This window comes from Aegilops tauschii, chromosome 7 (assembly GCF_002575655.3).
Source record: "Aegilops tauschii subsp. strangulata cultivar AL8/78 chromosome 7, Aet v6.0, whole genome shotgun sequence".
NCBI lineage: Eukaryota > Viridiplantae > Streptophyta > Magnoliopsida > Poales > Poaceae > Aegilops > Aegilops tauschii.
In genome coordinates, this window is record NC_053041.3 from 644682591 (window position 1) to 644697352 (window position 14762).

Genomic DNA, 14762 nt, shown 5'->3' on the forward strand with positions numbered 1-14762 from the left:
GCCAAAGCCCAGAAATAAAAAGGCTGAAATATTGGGCTTGGCCCATGTGGCCCAATAGAATTCATAGGAAAAATAATAATAGAAATATCGAATTTGTTGGGCTTGGCCCATGTAGAACACTGAATTGGACCGGGTTGAATCTTATCCACGTCAGCTTGCCATGCTGGATCCTACGTGGCTTGGGGAGGCTGATAGTGACCAAAAAATTGGTCAAAGAACCAACGACCTTTTACATATCACAAAGAAGGTCGTTAATTTCAGTTTACGACCGCCAGCTTTTGACCATCTGTTTTTGGTCACAAAAAGGTCGCAAATGAAAAACAATGACCTTTCAGTGACCAAGATGGGCACCGGAGGCCTGCCTGGTGGCCCACAAGGTGTGCGCCCAGGGGGTAGGGCGCGCCCTCCACCCTTGTGGATGCCTGGTGGGTCCCCTCTGGAACTTTCTTCGCCCAATATTTTTTATATATTTCAAAATAATTCTCCGTGAAGTTTCAGGACTTTTGGAGTTGTGCAGAATAGGTCTCTCGGATTTGCTCCTTTTTCAATCCAGAATTCCAGCTGCCGACATTCTCCCTCTTTGTATAAACCTTGTAAAATAAGAGAAAAAAGCATAAGTATTGTGCTATAATGTGTAATAACATCCCATAATGCAATAAATATCAATATAAAAGCATGATGCAAAATGGACGTATCGATGGACATAGACGCTAAGCTAGGAGCTCCTATGAATGGCATGAAGGTGGTTGATCTTCCGGAGCACTTGTGCCATCGCGTCACTATACTCCCTCCTTCCAAGCGGCTTCCATTGCTGAAAGAACATAGACGATTTGAATACGTAGTTAGAGGAATGCGAAGGGATGATCCTTCAATGGCAGGTTTGTTTCTAGAGGTCCAAAGCGCCCAAGCTAAGGCCCGAAAAGCTCTCCAGACAATTCTAAAGATTTGACCTCGTGTTTGCTGTAGGCGCGCTAAGAGCTCGGTCATAAAAGTGGGGTTCCAATCCATGCCAAAAATCTCACGGACACAACTCCAGATAGAACTCGCCGAGCATAGTTAAATACAATGTGGTTGGCGTCTTCTTGCACCCAACAAAGCGCACAAGTGCCGCTACCCGGCCCGTGGCGTTGCTGAAGATTAAGTATTAAAGGAAATCCGTCTCGGGCTGCCTGCCAAAGAAAGATCCGCACACGTGGGGGAATGCGAGTGGTCCAAAGGGCTTTGGTGTAGTTAACTTTTGGGCCCCGCGATCAGTTTGGCGTACATGGATTTGACCGAAAAAGTTCCTAACGGCTCTAAAGGCCAAGTGACCTCGTCCTTAGTATTAGAAATGGAAACGGTGTTGATCACTTCAAGAACCGTTGTCAGGGATTCTTGTGGTTGGACAAGTCGCGCGAGAAGCCAATCTGAGCCCTCCCCAGAGGCAAAAATGTCACAGACCATGCTGTTAGGGTTGGCAGCAATCGAGTACATGGGGGGAAAAGTGTGTACAGTGGCTTGTTAGTGCACTATGCACAAAGCCAATATTTGGTGTCCCTCCCGTCTCCAATGAGAAATTTGGCGCGGAGGAAGAATTCTTCCTTTATTTGTGAATCTCATTCCAAATTTGAGAACCTTTGACATTGGTAGCGAAAAAAGAGCCTGAGAGGAAATATTTGGCTTTGAGGAGCTTAACTGAGCGCCATTCATCATCCTGGGCAATTTTCCAAATCCACTTGGAAATAAGTGCAATATTCATGTTTCTAGAATTGGATATACCTAGGCCACCTTGGCTTTTTGGTCTATAAAGATCTGCCCACTAGATCAAATGGTATTTGCGTCTTTTTACATCCGCTTCCCAACAAAAATCTAGCCCAGATTTTGTCGAATTTACTTTGAATTCCTTCACCTAAGAGGAAGAGCCCCATCGCAAACGTGGGCATGGCCAAAAGGCAAGCATTGGTAAGGTCAGTCTTGCCACCAAGGACATAAGTTTTTCTTCCCAAGGATCACACCTGGAAGAAACTTTAAGGATCGTAGGGTCCCAATCCACTTAGGTGAGTGCTATGTCCCAGCAAAGCAGCCCTGAATAAGTCGTGTTCTGATAGTTAAGGAGGTTGGTCAGGTTGGCGCCCTCTTCATCTAGCATCCCTACGGTGAAAACCTGGCTTTTGGCATAGTTGATTTTCATGCCCGACATCACCTCAAAACAAATGAGAATGGTTTTAATCGTGGCCATACTATGGACGTCAGGTTGGAAAATAAGAACCGTATCATCAGCGTATTGGAGGTGGGAGATCCCTCCGGGGATAAGATGAGGGACGACACCCTTGAGGTGGCCGGCGACACTTGCTTTGTCAAGCATAATCAAAAGGGAGTCTGCAACGATATCAAAAAACGCAGAGGGAAATCAGATCCCCTTGCCACCCCTTGCCGCTTCATGAGCGGTATGGGCATACAAAAAGGAAATTCATTTTGAAAATTAGAGTTGGCACATACAAATTTAGTTAGAACGGCACGGAAATACCACATATAGGTAGGTATGGTGGACTCATATGGCAAAACGGTTTTAAGGATTTTGGATGCACAAGTAGTATTCCCACTTAGTACAAATGGAGGCTAGCAAATAGATTGAGAAGCAACCAACCAAGAAACAAAAATTCTCATAAACAAGCATTAAGCATAACTAACACCGAATAATGCACCACAAGTAGGATGTAATTTCATCGCATAACTATTGACTTTCGTGCTTGCATAGGGAATCACAAACCTTAACACCAATATTCTTACTAAAGATAATTACTCACCAACATGACTCATATATTACTATCATCATATCTCAAAACTATTACAAATAATCAAGTTTATTTTTTCCAATGATCTTCATGAAAGTTTTTGTTATATCCCTCTTGAATATCTATCACTTTGGGACTAGTTTCATATATTGCAATTGCTTTTTATAAGCTCAAACAAATTTAAGTGAAGAACATGAGCATAAAAATTTTCATCTCTCAAAATAATATAAGTGAAGCATGAGAGAATTTCTTCAAAAGTTTACTAACTCTCAAATAATTCTAAGTGAAGAATGAGAGTATTTCTTCAAAAATTAACGCACCACCATGCTCAAAAAGATATAAGTGAAGCACTAGAGCAATTTCATAGCTCAAAAAATTTAAGTGAAGCACATAGAGCAATTCTAACAAATCATAGCATCATTTTGGCTCTCTCAAGTAGGTGTGTCCAGCAAGGATAATTGCAACAAACTAAAAACAAAAACAAGCAAAGACTCATATAATATAAGATGCTCCAAGCAAAACTCATGATATGTGACAAATAAAAATATAGCTCCAAGTAAAATTATCGATGGTTGTTAGAAGAAAGAGGGGATGCCTTCCTGGGCATCCCCAAGCTTAGTTTCTTGGTTCTCTTTGAATATTAACTTGGAGTGCCATGGGCATCCCCAAGCTTATGCTCTTTTCACTCCTTATTCCTTCATCCATCGTGATCTCACCCAAAACTTGAAAACTTCAATCACACAAAACTCAACCAAACTTCGTGAGATCCATTAGTATAATAAATCAAATCACCACTCTAAGTACTATTGCAAACCCAGTCATATTTTATTATTGCATTATACCTACTATATTCTAACTTTTCCATGGCTTATACCCTCCAATCCAATCCATAGATTCATCAAAATAAACACATAACACAACGAAAACAAAATCTGTCAAAAATAGAACAGTCTGTAGTAATTCGAACATTTACCATACTCCTGCAACTCCAAAAGTTCTGAAAAATTAGGGAGATGTAGGCAATTTTTATATCAATATATAGTAAAAAAATCAGAAATTTATAACTCTCTGGTGATTTTTAGGATTTTTTGTACTGGGCACAAAAGTTTATGTTTTTCAACAAGATCAAATCAACTATCACCCAAATCATCCCAAAGGCTTTGGTTGGCACAAACACTAAATTAAATCACAAAAACACATCTAATCAGAGGAATATTTTTGTATTTATTGGAAAACAGCAAGAAAACCAAAAAGCAAAAGGATACATATTGGGTTGCCTCTTTTCAACAAGATCAAATCAACTATCACCCAAATCATCCCAAAGGCTTTGCTTGGCACAAACACTAAATTAAATCACAAAAACACATCTAATCAGAGGAATATTTTTGTATTTATTGGAAAACAGCAAGAAAACCAAAAAGCAAAAGGATACATATTGGGTTGCCTCCCAACAAGCGTTATCGTTTTACACCCCTAGCTAGGAATAATGCATGCATAGATTCAAGTATTGTCATCTTTGCTTTCCAAATCCTCAATCACACAACTAGAATTCTTCAAATATTTAGCATGCATACTTTCAATAACAATACTTCTAGGAATAAGATGAAAGAATTCATCCTTGCAAGTAGGATCTTTTACTACTTCAAAAAAATTAGGGTGAATACTAATCATTTTAAGATCTTCCTTGTTGCTATTTAAGTAGCACCCTTGTTCTTATAACTTGTGTAGACTTGCAAGTTTTTATGGGAGTTTTTTCAATAGTTTTAACAGAGGAAAAGGCTGAGCTTAAGTTACTAATTTTTTCCAACTTATCAATCTGAGAGGGACTTTCTTCTATTCTTTCATTAACTACGGTTTCCTTTTCCTTTAATAATTTAAGAGCATCTCCCGCTTTTGACCCAATTTTATTAACAATATTATGCATCCTTTTATCCAAATTTTCAATATGTTCTTCAGTGGTCATCTTCTTTTCAATAGCATCTAATCTTTGCATAACATGCTAAATAGTTACGATTGTTTCATTAATTAATGATAGGTGGTGCACCCACTAGATCTCCCATAGCATTAAAAGCATCCAAAGATGGACACATCAAGAAATTTCCACCGGTAATAGTATCAAGGACGAATCTATACCAAGTGGTAATGCCCATATAAAAAATGCGAAGAAGAATAACGGTAGATTGCTTACGAATAGATCTATTATGAGCATTGCAAATCCTATACCAAGCATCTTTTAGATTCTCCCCTCCCCTTTGTTTAAAATTGAGAACCCCATTCTCGGGAGTACACGCAATAGAGGAGGAACTAGCCATAACAACAAAGTAGGCAAGCAAGATCACACTCAAACAAAAGATCTAATGAGAAAAAGGCGAACGAAAAAGGAGGCGAATAAAACGACAAATTTTTGTGAAGTGGGGGAAAGGAAAACGAGTGGAAAATGACAAATAATGTAAATTGCAAGGAGATGAGATTTGTGATTAGGAACTTGATAGATGTTGATGATGTCTCCCCGACAACGACGCCAGAAATTCCTTTTGATGCGGCTTGAAACCGCATCGGTATTTCCCCAAAGAGGAAGGGATGATGCAGTACAACTACAGTAGGTATTTCCCTCAGTTATGAAAGCAAGGTTATCAATCCAGTAGAAGAACCAAGCACCACTATGGGCGTGTTCGGTAGTTCACCACGGCTGCAAAATCCTCAACTCCGTCGCCCGGTTCCAGCAGCCACCTTCCCACGAAAACTCCAGGATCGAGCGATCTGTTCGGCGCTGCAGCTTCTCGTTGCCAGCGATGGACGAGGTAAAAGGCCAGAAAGTGCCTGCTCGGCCCGTTTTGGCAGCCCATGTTCGTGTGTGGCCTGGGCATACGTGGTCTAGTGATGATTTAGATTTTTTTTCCTTCCTCTGTGTACCGGGCCTGTAAAGGAATGCTTGGCCTGTTCGTTGGGGATTTTTTTTACTGTTCCAAATTTTGCCTGTACAGAAGCAGTTCAGCATGCCTGTACGCTCGTACTTGTGATTTTCTTTGGCTATAGCGGTTTTGGTAGTAACATAGAGCATGTACAGAGAGGAATATCTCATATTTTGAGCATAGAATGATTATGTAAATTTTGAAACAAATATGACAATGTAGTAACGGTTTCTTGGGACCCCTTAGCAATGTTTTTAATCTGTGTAATCTCATCCTGCATCACTTGTGCAGTCCTAGGTTTCTTGTGCTTGTCATCAATGGTTTTTCCAAGCCTCTTATTGGTTGATGGCATGAAAGGAGAAGGTGGCATACTAGGAGAAGGTGGCATAGCAGGAGAAGGTGGCACTTGGGGATCTTCTAACAACTCAACATCTATGATGGCTTCAATATCAATGGTATCTGGTATTGCTGCACTAGAGGATGGAGGTATGCCTGTTGAAGGATTCCAATGATCTATGCCATCACTGGTGATGTCCTCAAACATAATGCTCAAGTTTTCTTCATTGCGTAGTCCACGCTTTTGGAACTTGCCGCAACCTTTAAGGTCCTACAATACATTGCAAACAAATATTAGTAATAACAAATATGACAACTCACAATTTTTGCTTTATTAAAAATAAATGCAATCCAGAAACATGACAACTCACATTTTTTGCTTTCTTCCACCACTCCTTATCTTGTTTGACAGTGTTGATAACAAAGTCCCATCCCTTAGTAATAACATTTTTTGCACTATCCATGAGCATGTACTGAACATGCAGGAGCAAAGAATGTACAAAACATTTACATTTTTTTCTGTCCCCTTCCTACAATCTATAGGCAACACATCACCTACAAAAAATTACCAAAGCACATCACCAAGTCTACAACTAATCACCATGTACATCACAAAATCCACCATGAGCATGTATAGGGAGAGGTGGTCGGGCAGCAAATCACCTTCCAGAAATGGGAAGAGGTGCACGGGGAGGCGGAGGAGCTCGATTGACGGCAGAGAAGCTCGTCGCTGACGGACAGTGCTCGAATCGCGGCGGTGGATCTTGTCGGCGATGGTGGCGAAACAGGGTGGACAGGGGCGGGAAAGCTCGTCGCTGATGGCAGCGGACCTGGTCGGCGACGGTGGCGAAAGAGGGCGAGCAGGGCGGGGAAGGGTCGGTCACGGCATGGACTAGCGGGGGGGGGGGGGGGAGAGCGTGGCCACCGACGGTCGAGGTGCTTTGCGCCATCGCCTGAGGCTTGCGGCGGCTAGGGTTGGGGAGGGGGAAGAGGAGTCACGGGACAAGACGGGCTCGACCGTGTCCCTGATGCAGGGCTGGATCGATCACTTGGCGGTGGCAGAGGCCCGTAATTTCTATCCAAATCCCGCTTCGCTATTTTCTTGGAGCCAGGTATTTCCAACTCCGTTGCTCCGTCGTTTTTACACACAGATTTGAGCCAGCTTCTCGGTCCAAAATCCAGGAGTAGACCCGTTCGGCTGGACTCTGTGGCTGGAAACGTGGATTTGAGAAGCCAGACAACTACCGAACACGCCCTATGTAAACGGTACCTGCACACTAATACGTCTCCGTCGTATCTACTTTTCCAAACACTTTTGCCCTTGTTTTGGACTCTAACTTGCATGATTTGAATGGAACTAACCCGGACTGATGCTGCTTTCAGCAGAATTGCCATGGTGTTATTTTTGTGCAGAAATAAAAGTTCTCGGAATGACCTGAAACTTCACGGAGAATATTTTTGGAAATAATAAAAAATACTGGTGAAAGAATCAAGACCAGGGGGCCCACACCCTGTCCACGAGGGTGGGAGGCGCGCCTGCCCCCCTGGGCGCGCCCCTGCCTCGTGGACCCCCTGAGCTCCGCCGACCTCAACTCCAACTCCATATATTCACGTTCGGGGAGAAAAAATCAGAGTGAAGGATTCATCGCGTTTTACGATATGGAGCCACCGCCAAGCCCTAAACTCTCTCGGGAGGGCTGATCTGGAGTCTGTTCGGGGCTCTGGAGAGGGGAATCCATCGCCATCGTCATCATCAACCATCCTCCATCACCAATTTCATGATGCTCGCCGCCGTGCGTGAGTAATTCCATCGTAGGCTTGCTGGACGGTGATGGGTTGGATGAGATTTATCATGTAATCGAGTTAGTTTTGTTAGGGTTTGATCCCTAGTATCCATTATGTTCTGAGATTGATGTTGCTATGACTTTGCTATGCTTAATGCTTGTCACTAGGGCCCGAGTGCCATGATTTCAGATCTGAACCTATTCTGTTTTCATGAATATATGTGAGTTCTTGATCCTATCTTGCAATTCAATAGTCACCTACTATGTGTTATGATCCGGCAACCCCAAAGTGACAATAATCGGGACCACTCCCGGTGATGACCGTAGTCTGAGGAGTTCATGTATTCACTATGTGTTAATGCTTTGGTCCGGTACTCTATTAAAAGGAGGCCTTAATATCCCTTAGTTTCCAATAGGACCCCGCTGCCACGGGAGGGTAGGACAAAAGATGTCATGCAAGTTCTTTTCCATAAGCACGTATGACTATATTCGGAATACATGCCTACATTACATTGATGAATTGGAGCTAGTTCTATCTCACCCTATGTTATAACTGTTGCATGATGAACCGCATCCGACATAATTATCCATCACCGATCCAATGCCTACGAGCTTTCACATATTGCTCTTTGCTTAGTTACTTTACCATTGTCACTGTTACAATTACTACAAAGCTGCTACTGTTACTTTTGCCACTATTACCGCTACTTCCATATTACTTTGCTACTAAATACTTTGCTGCAGATATTAAGTTATCCAGGTGTGGTTGAATTGACAACTCAACTGCTAATACTTGAGAATATTCTTTGGCTCCCCTTGTGTCGAATCAATAAATTTGGGTTGAATACTCTACCCTCGAAAACTGTTGCGATCCCCTATACTTGTGGGTTATCAAGACTATTTTCTGGCGCCATTGCCGGGGAGCATAGCTCCATTCTTTGAGTCACTTGGGATTTATATCTGCTGATCACTACGAGGAACTTGAAAGACGATAAAACCAAGATTTATCCCTCAACTACGAGGGGAGGTAAGGAACTGCCATCTAGCTCTGCACTTGATTCTCCTTCTGTTTTGAGTAAACTTGCGACACCTAAACCTGCTTCTGCTATTAATTCTGATATGTCGCATGTTATTGATGATGCCACTTCTGCTATGCATGATGCTTATGATGAAACTACTTCTATGCTTGATAATACTGTGCCATTAGGTGGGAGAATGAAATTATTGAAACTGATAATATTGATGAAAGTGATGATGAAGATTCTCCCCCTAGATAGGAATTGCCTGTTGTGCCTGAGGGTTATGTTATGGATGAAGAAACTGCTAGAGATTTTCTTGCTTTCAACGATAGATCTGATCTTAAGAAATTATTAGCTAAGCTGAAAGAAAAGTCTTTGAATGCTAGAATGAAATATGACCTTGCTTTTGCTACTTCACCTATCTTTGTTACTAATAAGGATTATGATTTCTCTGTCGATCCTGAGATAATTACTTTAGTTGAATCTAATCCTTGTTATGGCTATGAATCTGAAACTGTTGTGGCACATCTTACTAAATTAAATGATATAGCCACCCTATTCACTAATGATGAGAAAACTCGCTACTACTATAGTCTTAAGTTATTTCCGTTCTCATTAAAGGGTGATGCTAAAACATGGTTTAATTCTCTTGATCCTGGTTGTGTGCGTAGTCCCCAGGATATGATTTATTACTTCTCTGCTAAAATTTCCCTTCTCATAAGAAACAAGCTGCTTTAAGGGAAATATATAATTTTGTGCAAATTGAAGAAGAGAGTCTCCCACAAGCTTGGGGGAGGCTTCTCCAATTACTTAATGCTTTGCCTGATCATCCTCTCAAGAAAAATGAAATACTTGATATCTTTTATAATGGACTAACCGATGCTTCCAGAGACCACCTGGATAGTTGTGCTGGTTGTGTTTTCAGGGAAAGAACAGTCGATCAAGCTGAATTACTATTGAATAAGATGTTGACTACTGAAAATAATTGGACACTTCCTGAACCAACTCCTAAGCCAACTCCGAAGAAAAGGGGTATTCTATTTCTCAGTCCTGAAGATATGCAAGAGGCAAAGAAATCTATGAAAGAAAAAGGTATTAAAGCTCAAGATGTTAAGAATTTACCTCCTGTTGAAGAAATACATGGCCTTAATTTACCACCTATCGAAGAAATACATGGTCTTGATAACCCGACACAGGTAGTAAAGGTAAATTCTCTCTATATATTTGATGAAGGTGATATTCCTCGTTATAAGTCTGCTAGCCAATGCTTAGATGAGTTTGATAATTTTATTGTTAAACAAGAAAACTTCAATGCTTATGTTGGTAGACAATTGCAACGCAATGCTTATATGATTGAACACTTGAGTGATTATATGTCTAGAGTTAAAGGTGAACTTAAACTCATTAGTAAACATGCTTCTATGGTTACCACTCAAGTAGAACCAGTACTTAAAGCTCAAAATGATTTGCTCAATGAATTAAATAATAAGGGAAACGATAATGTTGTTAGAGTTGCGACTAGAACGGGTAAAAGGACTCAGGAACCTTTGTATCCTGAGGGCCACCCTAAGAGAATTGAGCAGGATTCTCAGAGAACTAATGTTGATGCACCTAGTCCTTCTAAGAGGAAGAAAAATAAAAATTGATAGGACTTTGCATGCTTCTAGTGAACCTGTTGTTGACACACCTGAGAATCCCAATGATATTTCTATTTCTGATGCTGAAACACAATCTGGTAATGAACATGAACCTAGTGACAATGTTAATGATGACGTTCATGATGATGCTCAACCTAGCAATAACAATGATGTAGAAATTGAACCTGCTGTTGATCTTGATAACCCAATATCAAAGAATCAATCTTACGATAAGAGAGACTTTGTTGCTAGGAAGCACGGTAAAGAAAGAGAACCATGGGTTCAGAAACCCATGCCTTTTCCTCCTAAACCATCCAAGAAAAAGGATTATGAGGATTTTGAGCACTTTGCTGAAATGATTAGACCTATCTTTTTGCGTATGCGTTTGACTGATATGCTTAAAATGAATCCTTATGCTAAATATATGAAGGAAATTGTTACAAATAAGAGAAAGATACCTGATGCTGAAATTTCCACCATGCTTGCTAATTATACTTTTAATGGTGGAATACCTAAGAAACTAGGAGATCCAGGAGTACCAACTATACCATGCTCCATTAAAAGAAACTATGTTAAAACTGCTTTATGTGATCTTGGAGCCGGTGTTAGTTTTATGCCTCTCTCTTTATATCGTAGACTTGATTTGAATAAGTTGACACCTACTGAAATATCTTTGCAAATGGCTGATAAATCAACTGCTATACCTGTCGGTATTTGTGAGGATGTGCCTGTTGTGGTTGCAAACGTTCCTATCCTAACGGACTTTGTTATTCTTGATATTCCCGAGGACGACAGTATGTCGATTATCCTTGGTAGACCCTTTTTGAATACTGCAGGGGCTGTTATTGATTGCAACAAAGGAAATGCCACTTTTCATGTTAATGGTAATGAGCACATGGTACACTTTCCGAGGAAACACTCAAGTCCACAGTATCAATTCTATTGGAAAAATTCCAACTATTACTATTGGAGGTTTTGAATTTCCTCTTCCTACTGCCAAGAAGAAATATGATATTCTTATTGTTGGGGACGTACATATCCCCGTTGAGGTAACCTAGTGCTATTCGAAAATTCTCCGGTTTCATGCGATTCAGAATGAGTTTGTTAACAGGACTTGATCAACCTTGTTAGTGGATTCCTTTTGATGAGCATGAGATGGATGAAGTTAGAAAGCACAACTGTCTATACCCTCCTTTTACTTTCTGTTATTTAGATTAAATAAAGCAAAATTAGTATTTTTCTGTTTGTTTTCTGAATTATCCTTGCAATAAAAAATACCCCGAAAATAAAAGTTCTCCAAATGCCCCGAAAATGAAATATGTTTTTTCTAGAATATTTGAGAATATCTGGCACTGAGAACACATCAGGGGGAGCAAGCACCTGGCCACGAGGGCATAGGGCGCGCCCACCCCCCTTGGGCGCGCCCCCTGCCTCGTGGGCCCCTGGTGGCCCCCTCCACTTATTCCAGCACCCACACACTCCTTCTTCCTCCCAAAAAAAATCACCAACCAGCTCAAACACAAGTTCTAGCTCATTTTGCTGCGATTTTCGATCTCCTTGCTCAAAGCTCCATTCACAAAATTGCTTTGGGGGATTGTTATTCGGTATGTGACTCCTCCAATGGTCCAATTAGTTTTTGTTCTAGTGCTTTATTCATTGTAAATTTTTGCTGCTTAGGTGACCCTGTTCTTGAGCTTGCATGTCAAATTTTTTTGGTCCCAAGTAGTTCTAATGCATGATATAGTCTCTAGGTACTTGTGGGTGTAGTTGCTATCAATCTTGTTGAGTTTGGTTCACTTTTATTTTGAGTTACTAAAAATTTCAGAAATTTTTCAGAGGAAGAAATATGTTTAGGAAATTGTACCAAGGTGGTTCTTCAAGGAAGCAAGAACCCAGGCCCGCAATACGTGATGCGGACGATGAACCACCAAGAGAAGCTCAAGTGCGGCCTTGTGAGTGGCCGTCAGAAGATTTCATGGTCCGAGCAGGAATTAAGGAGGAGTTTGATGCATATGTGCGTAATGCTGAACTCGAGGGCTTCATGCGAGATAAGTGCCCTCAGTATTATCACCTGACTGACTCCTTTGTGAGAAGGTTTAAATTTACATCTTCACGCAATTCTCACACTGTCCTTTTTTTATCTCTATAATAAATCTTATACCATGGACTTAGAAGATTTTAATACTGCTTGTAAGCTCCCGCAATGGGGTAGTGCTAGTGAACCTCGCAAATCTGAGTTTAAAGATTTTCTTGCTAGTATCACAGTGGGGGAATCTAGAGAAATTACAAAGGCTACCATAGGGAGCATTCATTTTCCTGCTATACATTATTTCGCTCTCTTTATTGGTAGGTGTATTAACGGTAAAGATGAAGCCTGTCACATGTGTGTTCCAGATCTTAGTGTTCTTAAGAGTGCGGTGTTAGGAGATAAACAATATAACTTGGGGGCCATTGTTGCACGTAGGTTGCATAATAATGGTTTGAGTGGAGATTTATTCTCGGGAATTTATGCAACTCGTGTAGCTAATTTTCTTAAGATACCCATACCAGAAAATGATATGGAATTGCCTCCTGCTTACCTAGATTATGATGCTATGGTTTGTCATCAGTTTGTTGAGAGGAACGAACAGTTCCTCCAATACCGACTAATCTTTGATAGGCGCCGCACTGCCCATGTTGCTCTCCCTGCTCCTACTTTCTTTGACTTTCAGGCAAAAGGGAGACATGTTATAACTAGGGAGGAGGCGAACGAGTACGAGAGGAGGACGAAGGCAGCTTGCCTCCAAGCTGCAGCTCATCAGGCAATAGCCGCTGCATCTCAGTATGACCCCAGTTACAACTTCGGATATCCGCCAGGCCAGCCGTGGCCATAGACCAACTTAGGCCAAAAGCCTAAGCTTGGGGGAGTACGTATTTCTCACCGACATTACATTCATGTTCACACACTCATTCCAGTTGTCGGTGCTCATACTTTTTCATTGTACTATCCATGCTAGTTTAGCTTTCTTCTTGTGTGTTTGAAAAACCTTAAGAAAAACCAAAAAAATTAGTTATAGCTTCTTAGCTAGTTTGCTTTCCATGCTTGTAGTAGAAATTAAAAGAAAACCCAAAAATATTTCTCGTTCTTCTTTTGCTTGTTGCGAGCTTTCCCGTGTAAATAGTTTTATTTATTTTATTTTCTTTAAGGGTCGAGAGGAGATGACCATGATGAAAATGTTGAAGTGGCTCTTATATGCATTATTGTTGATTTAACCAAGAGCCCATATCACCTTGTCTTCTCCCTTGTATTAAATGCTTGCAGATTCTAGCTTATTCCAATGCATGTGCACTATTATTATTTTACACACCGTTCGGTCGTGCAAGTGAAAGGCAATAGTGACAATATGTGATGGACTGATTGAGATAAGAGAAGCTGTTATGAACTCGACCTCTCTTGTTTTTGTAAATATGATTAGTTCATCGTTCCTGATTCAACCTATTATGAATAAACATGTTTGCAATGACAATTAGAGATTATAGTTGCTTATGCCATGCTTAATTAGCTAGGAGTTTATAATGGTTTACCTTGCGTGCCAACATGCTATTAAAATGGTTGTGATGTGGTATAGTAGGGTGGTATCCTCCTTTGAATGATTCGAGTGGCTTGACTTGGCACATGTTCACGCATGTAGTTGAAACAAAATCAACATAGCCTCCACGATATTTATGTTCATGGTGGATTATATCCTACTCATGCTTGCATTGGGTGTAAATTAATTTTAATGCACGTTCATGACTGTTGTCGCTCTCTAGTTGGTTGCTTCCCAGTCTCTTTCTAGTCTCCACTTGTACTAAGCGGGAATACTGCTTGTGCATCCAATCCCTTAAACCCCAAAGTTATGCCATATGAGTCCACCATACCTTCCTATATACGGTATCTACCTGCCGTTCCAAGTAAATTTGTATGTGCCAAACTCTAAACCTTCAAATGAAATTCTGTTTTGTATGCTCGAATAGCTCATGTATCAACTAGGGCTGTCTATATCTTCCATGCTAGGTGGGTTATTCTCAAGATGAGTGGACTCCGCTCATCATTCACGAGAACATGGCTGGTAACCGAGATGCCCAGTCCCATGCTCTAAGCAAATCAAATCGAAATAATTGCAAACAAAACTCCCCCAGGGCTGTTGCTAGTTGGAGGCACTCGTTGTTTCGAGCAAGCCATGGATTGATGCTTGTTGGTGGCGGGGGAGTATAAACTTTACCATTCTGTTTGGGAACCGCCTATAATGTGTGTAGCATGGAAGATATCGAGATCTCT